The sequence below is a fragment of the Notolepis coatsorum genome (genome assembly GCF_963971535.1).
Source record: "Notolepis coatsorum genome assembly, chromosome: 20".
Lineage (NCBI taxonomy): Eukaryota > Metazoa > Chordata > Actinopteri > Aulopiformes > Paralepididae > Notolepis > Notolepis coatsorum.
Genome location: NC_140184.1, coordinates 67,867,903 through 67,877,902, shown reverse-complemented (window position 1 = coordinate 67,877,902; position 10,000 = coordinate 67,867,903). Strand labels below are relative to the sequence as shown.

The 10,000-nt window shown below is 43.6% G+C and overlaps 1 protein-coding gene across 1 annotated transcript in view; it reads left to right on the top strand.

Annotated features, from left to right (window-relative positions):
* Positions 1-10,000, top strand: part of zfhx3b (zinc finger homeobox 3b) — a gene marked incomplete at its 5' end in the record, with an annotated part of 130,807 nt that overhangs the window by 85,113 nt on the left and 35,694 nt on the right.

The following is a 10,000-nucleotide window of genomic DNA, read 5'->3' as shown; positions in this document are numbered from 1 at the left end:
TAGTGACGTGAAGGTGATGTTTACAGTTTTCTAATAGTGACGTGAAGGTGATGTTTACAGTTTTCTAATAGTGACGTGAAGGTGATGTTTACAGTTCAGATAGTTTTCTAATAGTGACGTGAAGGTGATGTTTACAGTTCAGACAGTTTTCTAATAGTGACGTGAAGGTGATGTTTACAGTTCAGATAGTTTTCTAATAGTGACGTGAAGGTGATGTTTACAGTTCAGATAGTTTTCTAATAGTGACGTGAAGGTGATGTTTACAGTTCAGATAGTTTTCTAATAGTGACGTGAAGGTGATGTTTACAGTTCAGATAGTTTTCTAATAGTGACGTGAAGGTGATGTTTACAGTTCAGATAGTTTTCTAATAGTGACGTGAAGGTGATGTTTACAGTTCAGATAGTTTTCTAATAGTGACGTGAAGGTGATGTTTACAGTTCAGATAGTTTTCTAATAGTGACGTGAAGGTGATGTTTACAGTTCAGATAGTTTTCTAATAGTGATGTGAAGGTGATGTTTACAGTTTAGTTTTCTAATAGTGATGTGAAGGTGATGTTTACAGTTTAGTTTTCTAATAGTGACGTGAAGGTGATGTTTACAGTTCAGTTAGTTTTCTAATAGTGACGTGAAGGTGATGTTTACAGTTCCGTTTTCTAATAGTGACGTGAAGGTGATGTTTACAGTTCAGTTTTCTAATAGTGACGTGAAGGTGATGTTTACAGTTCAGTTTTCTAATAGTGACGTGAAGGTGATGTTTACAGTTCAGTTTTCTAATAGTGACGTGAAGGTGATGTTTACAGTTCAGTTTTCTAATAGTGACGTGAAGGTGATGTTTACAGTTCAGTTTTCTAATAGTGACGTGAAGGTGATGTTTACAGTTCAGTTTTCTAATAGAGGTGATGTTTACAGTTTAAATGGTTCCATTTAAAAACACTGCTAACACTATGTTGTGTGCATGTATGTGTTGTGTGGTTTAGTCAATCCGACAATTAATCCTTAGACACTAAACTTTGACCATCAATACTATTGAGTCACTACACTAGGCTTTGAAGTTTTTATGTTGAGTTTCTCACCCTTTGATAGAACAGTTTATAGTGAGTTTACAGTTATCTTTTGTACTCATGCAGTAGTGGCAACGTAGTTGAAGTAATAGTAATAGCGTTTGAAGTAGTAGTAGTAATAATAACAGCATTTGAAGTAGTACATTTAAGAATTATTCCAGTGGTTATATAATAGTAATTAGGCAGTAATAATAATCTCAATATACCTGGATATGATAACATTGTTACCTTGGAGAAGGAACTCTAGAGCCAAACCAAGGTGTTTCCAGTGTTGTTGTTGTTGTTTAAACCAAGGTGCTTCACAGTTTTGTTGTTGTTGTTGTTGTTGTTGTTGTTGTTGTTGTTGTTGTTGTTGTTGTTGTTGTTGTTGTTGTTGTCTAAACCAAGGTGCTCCACAGTGTTGTTGTTGTCTAAACCAAGGTGCTCCACAGTGTTGTTGTTGTCTAAACCAAGGTGCTTCACAGTGTTGTTGTTGATGCTGTTTAACACTTTCAGCGCCAGAGGTCGCTGTGTGCCGTGTGGTTAGAATGCCAGCGCTTTAAAGAATAGGGATACATGGCGGTGTTTGCAGGGCTAAAACTATATTAAATATCATAGCTATGGATATAAAACTATTACCCATTTGACACCGAGTATCTATCGTTCAATTTGTGAAAAAGATTTTATCCATACATTCCCGTTTTATACTGTGGTGAATATGAGTATAGTTTTAGAGTAATTCTGTGTAATCCCAGGAAACGCAGCTATGCAGCGTTTAGTGCATTTCACTAGAAACCGTGGCGTTCCTCGCCTGGATCAACAATAAATCTGAAATCAACGCTATATTATCGGTATTATGTTTCATCATGCATGCATGAAAGGGTGGGGGAAGGGGGGGGTTTCTATGCTTCAATCGTCACCAACGGAATACATTACACAGTACATTACACACATACGCTCCTATCGCAGGGAAGACACACGATTGATACCATATAGCCCTTACCTTGACTAGGATGAGCTCCAAAAAGAATATTCCAATTATCTGATCGCCATTATTATTGATGTCGATCATGTTGCCAACATAATCCACCAAAGAACATGAACCGGGAGTGCTTGATTATCCTCAATCCATGTGTTAGGGATGTCCCGATCCGATCACGTGATTTTCCGAAGATCGGGATAGAATCTTTTTTTATTTATTTTTTTATTATTTTTTTATTCAACAAACATGACCATGTTCACGTCTTAAACTCATACTGAGGCCTTAGTTTTGGTTTTAAATTGCATATCATCATTCATTTATTTATTGTCACACAGAGCAGAAGAATTTTGCCTAAACAAATCAATAGTATTCAGCTGCAGAACGGCAGACCAGCCACACTCTCAGACCCAAACGCATTTCCTTTGATTTAATTATACATCAAATGATTTATGTCAAGGATTGCAATGCCTCGCTTGAATGAAGTTATGGGTGAATGTAATGTGAGAAATTGGGATTAAAAACAAAATCGGGAAAGATCGGTATCGGTAGATACTCAAAATCACATGATCGGGATCAGATCGGGAGCAAAAAAACGTGATCGGGACATCCCTAGTTATAACCGCTCGCCATACCCGACTAGGAAAACCCCGACCGGACTTTTTAGATCGACGTACAGACCAAGCCAGAGAGTTTCCAAGGATGTGCAATACCGGCTGCAAGGCGGCACGCGGCGGTATTGGACGTTTGCGATCTCAGACCCATTCCCAATGATAACATCAGGCTCCCTCGATGGATTATGAATGGAAATAGCGAATAAAAGAAATAACGACCAAAACCCGACTATACTTGGGTCTGGCACCGAACGTTCGGCGAGTTAACCCGACTATGCTCGGGTCCAGCGCTCAAAGTGTTAAACCAAGGTGGCTCCACAGTGTTGTTTAAACCAAGGTGGCTCCACAGTAGCCTGTCAAGGCTGAAAGAAGGGGTGACACTCCCTTGCGACACTGTAGGGTCATCATATCAAATGGTTGACCTACTTCAAAACATGACCTATTCTACATGCATGAGACATGCCCTCGGAACATATGTGTGGAGGACGCCAGAACACAATCCTGAGTAGGGGCTTGGGAGAGGAGACGAGGAGATAATACTGGAGGGCCTGTGGAACTCAATACTCGTGTTGTCCTGCTTAGTTTTGCAACACTAAAGTCGGTGCTGAAGAAATCTTCACGTGTTTGTGAGGGGAAACAATGTTGTCAGTGAACTGGAACAGGGTGTTGATGGTGATGACACTGAGCAGTAACAGTTCTGGAGAGACACTCATCACTTGTCTCCTTCCTTGTGTTTCCGTAGGATGTTTTGATTTACAGTAGTCAGGTTAAAAGCTGGAAAACAATCCAGACCTTTTGCAGAGAAGATTTTATTTTTATTTAAGTACAGGAACAACACACACAAAAAAGTGCATCACATTGTTTGAAACCCGGTCTTTGTAAAAAAAAAGAAAAAAACGACTTTCATATTCAAAATTCCATTTTAAATGAGGCTGACTTGTTTGTGCTCCTTGAAAGGGTGACACTCCTCTTTGATGGGGGAAATAATGATATGCAAGCCTGCCTGAATATGGCTAAAAGTATATCTTAGCACATCAAAATAAAGTACTTTAAAAAGCATTAAAATGAGCCGGCAGATTAATAATTCACTCGTACCTGTGGTGCACAGGAAGACGACGCCTCGCATTAGGATTCCTCCTTTTTGAAAGGCATGCAGTTTGATACAAGCACATTCGCTTCCTTTTCCTCCCCCTACTGTCAGTCGCTAATCACCAAATAAGTGTGTTTCTGTGTTTTCACAAAGGAAAGATGTGCTTGCATATGAAAAATTTACAGCTTTCCCAGCAGCTTATTAGAAACGCTTAGTTAAAAATAGCGCGTGCATTAGGGAACCTGGTCTAGGGTTCTGTTTGATGTCAGTGGAAAGGTGGGTGGGTGCGGGGACTGGGAGCGAGGGCGGAAGGGGGAGGGGGAGCCGTGTTGTCAGCTGAAGGTAGACGGCGGTAGTTTAATGGGAGGTCCCTTTTTTGTACTTAACTTTGTTATGATCGATGGACACAATGGCCCTTCGACAAGGTGTGCGTCTGATCTGCAGCACAGAGACAGAGATACACAGGAAACTGTAGAAGCAAGAAGAGCCCAGGATGCATTTGGTGAACAGAGGAGCACTTGTTTTGGCTGATGATCATCTGAGGATGTGTGTGTGTCTGTGCGTGTGTGTCTGTGCGTGTGTGTGTGTGTGTGTGTGTGTGTGTGTGTGTGTGTGTGTGTGTGTGTGTGTGTGTGTGTGTGTGTGTGTGTCTGTCTGTCAGACTGTGTGGTGTATATATATGGCACTAACCTCTTACTTAAAGGACTACTTGAGAGTGTCTCCGTCTCCTTGCGGTCTGATGTGGAGCTGTTTCTTAGGTCCATCACTGGAACCGCTCAAGTGTTCCCTCTCATCCTCCGTCATGCAACCAGAGGAGCTCGGCAGGGAGACATTGTTCTTTTACAAATGACAGTCACTGTCAGACAGACGGCATTAGCGAACGCAGAAGAAAGGCTTCTCCCTTTTCTTTTTTTTCTTTTTCTTTTTAAAAGCCCCTGTCAATCTCATCCTCCCCTTTCTGATGCCACAGCACCTCGCTATTCATTAAAATCATTTAGAAGTACATAAGAAGTGTGTGTAAAATGCATATGTATTCCGCTTGTCATCTCTCGAAAGATGCCTTCATTATTCTCTGGTTTTTTCATTTATCTCAAAGATCATACAACAGCACCTGCCTCAATAAAGGTATGGATCCCCTTTCGCCTGCATATGCTCGCATGCGTGCATTCGTGTGCGCGCACATGCATAGCTTGTAATTATACTGTGTATCATGATAAAACGAGAAGAGGAATGATTGCAATATTACTCGGGAACATATCAATTCATTACTTATTCGAACAATAACTTGCACGTTGGCAGTATAGCCGCAATTTAGCCGCCCTTTCCAATAAGTAATCCTAGCGGTCGTTTATAATGCGGGGGGTTATGAAATATTTATAAATGGCCGGGCGTGAGCCTCCTCTCCTTCTTGCGCCTTGTTCCCCTCGCTGAGGCAGCATTAGTGGAATGCAGCCGGTTCTGCTGGGGCCAAAGGGGATCCATACCTTTATTGAGGCAGGTGCTGTATTAATGCAACAGCTGAATGCATAGGGATGCAGCGAGGAGAGAGGTGGGGCAGAGGAGAGAGAGAGGAAGGTGCAGCGAGGGAGAGGCAGAGAGAGAGAGAGAGCGAGAGAGAGAGAGAGAGAGAGAGAGAGAGAGAGAGAGAGAGAGAGAGAGAGATATTGTTAATACACTTAAGGACAGGGAGGACTGGCCACAATGTGATTTGATACGTTTAACATAAATGTATGGAGAGGGTTGGTGTTGAGGCCTGTATGAGGAGGTGGGGGGGGGGGGGCAAGCTCTTCTGCAATTGAGCTTTATGAATAATTCCTGGGGGGTATTACTGCCCGGGTCATTCACATTCTGACACCTGCAAAGCATCCAATGAAATTGGTCCCATCTCTTTTCCCCTTAAATATTTACTTATACCTGTGAATCTCAGAGATTGGATGAGTATGATGTAGCTGGATGCCGGATGCTTGCATCTCTATATGTCTCTGTGTTTGTGTGTGTGTGTGTGAGTGAGTGAGTGAGTGAGTGAGTGAGTGAGTGAGTGAGTGAGTGAGTGAGTGAGTGAGTGAGTGAGTGAGTGAGTGAGTGAGTGAGTGAGTGAGTGAGTGAGTGAGTGAGTGAGTGAGTGAGTGAGTGAGTGAGTGAGTGAGTGAGTGAGTGAGTGAGTGAGTGAGTGAGTGAGTGAGTGAGTGAGTGAGTGAGTGAGTGAGTGAGTGAGTGAGTGAGTGAGTGAGTGAGTGAGTGAGTGAGTGAGTGAGTGAGTGAGTGAGTGTGTGTGTGTGTGTGTGTGTGTGTGTGTGTGTGTGTGTGTGTGTGTGTGTGGGCGCGTGTGTGTGCGTGCGTGCGTGTTTTTGCAGGGCAGATAGTCGTATAGATGTGTAGTTCCTGTCTGTGTTGTGAATATGAATATTAGCACCCCCTAGATGCGGCAGAGTGAAATTGCAGTCCCTGCTCACGCAGTCCCTGCTCACATTGTCTCATCATACCGTGTGTGCTCTATGTTATGTTACTGTTATATTAGTCTTATGGTGTGGCTCATACTGGAATAGGTAAACCTGTCTTATGGTCCTGGTAGAAGTAACTACCTGTCAGGATAGTTCTATGTAAAGGAATAACAATCTAGACGTGAATAAAAACTACAACAAACACAATATAGATGATTGAATATGAAAACAACAACTGTGGTTAGTCACAGTGTAATTGCTTAATGAAATGGACATATTTTGCGAGTGTTACTGTACACCGGAGAACCCCAGCGAAGCGGTGAGTTGTTACTGCTTGAACGTAAAGTGGTATCGCATGGGTCAGGGGGAGGCCAGTAAAACATTTTTTACATATTCTATCGTGTCCTGTGAGCGCTTGGTCATCCCTCAAATTATAATTCCTTTTGTCTTTGAAGATAATAGACCATAAATTGTCCTTGTTTGCGAGCCCACTCCCTGAAAGATCAGTGTTTATGAGTTTCACTGCCGGTGGTCTAATGGCCAGCGCTGCATATGGGAGTGTCCTTTTTAAAGGTGAATGACATGTCAGCTTCTAGCCCAGCGGCCTGGAGATTAATAACACTGCCACTAATTAATATCTCCTTTTAATTCATCATTTAAAACGTGTCTTTCTTGCAGTCATGCCTATAGGCCTACAACCCCCCCTCCCCCTCTCTCCTCTCTCTCTCTCTCTCTCTCTCTCCTCTCTCTCTCTCTCTCTCTCTCTCTCTCTCTCTCTCTCTCTCTCTCTCTCTCTCTCTCTCTCTCCTTCTCTCTCTCTCTCTCTCTCTCTCTCTCTCTCTCTCTCTCTCTCCTCTCTCTCTCTCTCTCTCTCTCTCTCTCTCTCTCACTCTCTCTCTTCTCTCTCCTCCTCTCACTCTCTTCTCTCCTCTCCTCTCCTCTCTCTTCTCCTCAATCTCTTCTCTCCTCCTCTCTCTCCTCCCTCTCAGCTCTCTAGCATTCTAGTTTTGTTTTTCCATTTTAATAAAGGCAGACACTGAGGATAGTGAGAAATGCATTCAATATATCTTCAAGATGGAGCCGCTCTGCGTGAGACTTTCTCCTCTCATTTTCTTTGTATGAAATTAATTGATGCAGAGTAATTACCTGAGACATGCCTCACGAGGTGAGACGGAACACAAAGCCCTTTTGTCGCTCAGGGTTCGAAGACGCGGGCTGTAGGTTAAAGGAGAAGTGGGAGGGGTTGAGAGGCGGGAGAGAGAGACGGAAAGATAACATTCAGTTATTGTTTGCATTAAGATATTACAAAATAAATGACTTGTAGCACATGGGAGCTGAGGGACTGGAGGTGGGTTTGCCCCTTCGTCCGGAGTGCTTGATGGATACGGGGAGATGGTGGCTCTGCGGCATGTGGGTCAGAGAGTTGGAGGGACACAGGGGGGATTATGAGGAGACGTTTCTGGAGAAGGAGTGTGGCATCGTGGTTGTGAGCAGGGTGGACGGAGGGCCGCGGTGGAGAGGAAGGAAGTGGCCGGTCTGGGCAGAAATGTTGGCAGTAGGGCCCAGTGACTTGGGTGGCATCGAGGGAACCCAACCTGAGAATGTTTTTGTTTTACGACCGGAGGCTTGAGGCTTGAGGCTGCTGCTGAGGCAGGGCTGGTCAGTGGAGACAACATGACCAGGGGGGCGGGGGTAGTGACCTGGGACATGGTGATGACCTCATGCCTGTCTTTCCCAGGCCTCCCAAGGGGACAGACTTCAGTGGAGGGTGGGAGGAAGGTTTGGAGAGAGAGAGATAGAGAGAGAGACTGGGACAGAGACAAAGAGTCCAGGGGAGAGGACACAATGCAGACTTCCTGTCTCATACAACCAGGAAGGCCTTCCCCTCTGGTCTGCCTGTTTACATCACAGTTACATCACATTACAGTCTCAGAATATACATTTAGATAGGTCAGGTTTACATCACAGTTACCTCACATTACAGTCTCAGATATACATTTAGATAGGTCAGGTTTACATCACAGTTACCTCACATTACAGTCTCAGAATATACATTTAGATAGGTCAGGTTTACATCACAGCTACCTCACATTACAGTCTCAGATTAAACATTTAGATAGGTCAGGTTTACATCACAGTTACATCACATTACAGTCTCAGATTATACATTTAGATAGGTCAGGTTTACATCACAGTTACCTCACATTACAGTCTCAGAATATACATTTAGATAGGTCAGGTTTACATCACAGCTACCTCACATTACAGTCTCAGAATATACATTTAGATAGGTCAGGTTTACATCACAGCTACCTCACATTACAGTCTCAGAATATACATTTAGATAGGTCAGGTTTACATCACAGCTACCTCACATTACAGTCTCAGATTATACATTTAGATAGGTCAGGTTTACATCACAGTTACCTCACATTACAGTCTCAGAATATACATTTAGATAGGTCAGGTTTACATCACAGTTACCTCACATTACAGTCTCAGAATATACATTTAGATAGGTCTGGTTTACATCACAGTTACATCACATTACAGTCTCAGAATATACATTTAGATAGGTCAGGTTTACATCACAGCTACCTCACATTACAGTCTCAGGAATATACATTTAGATAGGTCAGGTTTACATCACAGCTACCTCACATTACAGTCTCAGAATATACATTTAGATAGGTCAGGTTTACATCACAGTTACCTCACATTACATTCTCTCAGAATAAGTATAGCACTTCCTTATATCACGGTTACCTTACATTTCAATCTCTCAGAATAAGGGGCGCACCTTCTTTATATCACGGTTACCTTAGAGTACAGTCTCAGAATACTCAGGATATTGTAGGTCTGCTTCCTCTTACTGACTCACACAATAGTAGCTGTGATTGCACTCCTAGAATACTTCAGCGGGAGAGGACTTGTTAATCCAGTCTCGCCTCGTGTTGGTCACTCACACCTAGCTGCATCTCTGCTTTCCCCTTCAAAGCACAACAAGGCAGTGATGGCTCCAGAGACCAAGGCCAGTGTGCTGACAGAGTATAAGTTGCCCAGCGACGGGAGGTTAGACAAGGTGCCAAAGTCCAATTCACTTACGGGACTCGACGGCACAAAAGCCCCTGGTTTACGGAAAAGGGCCATGAATTAATAATCACCTAATTGACTCTTCGTTTTTTTTTCTGTTTTTTCTCCCCGCTCTGCCTTTTGTGCTTTCAGACGAAAGCGCACTGTGTGTATCTGTCAGAAGAGGTTTGGTGTGGATGGGAGCTCAGTGTTTAATGAGCAGGCGGGACAGGTCAGGGTCACAGATAGGCTCCTGACTGACACAACGTTCCGGCCGAGTGGAGCCCCTGAGAGCTCTCTCCGCGTGGACATTGTCACCAACGCAGCCTGCCTCTCGGTGTGTGTTGCCAGAGAGATTCCTGCGCAGCAGCCAGGAGATCTTTAACCACTTACCTCCAGAGCGGCTAGTTCCAATATCAAGGTCACGCCGAATCCAAATATGAAAGAGCGACGTCAATGGCAATGTGACGGGAAAGACGGGCAGTCTTTTATTAAAGGGAGAATATTAAAGAACTCAAAAAATGATTGTCATTTCATACAACGTATTAAATTTGGTATTACCGTTCCAAGGGCAGGCTGCGAGTGTGACTCGATGGAGCAAAGCCATCTCTGGACCGGACTGTGAAGTCTGTACGCTGCCAGGGAGTGTCCTTGTGCTTAGATGAGGCATAGCCCCCCCTTCCCCCACCTTCAGTCAGGACCCAGTGTTCTGGTCATGGGTTCCATTAATGGATCTGGTTGTCTCAAGTGCTCCCCCATGTTC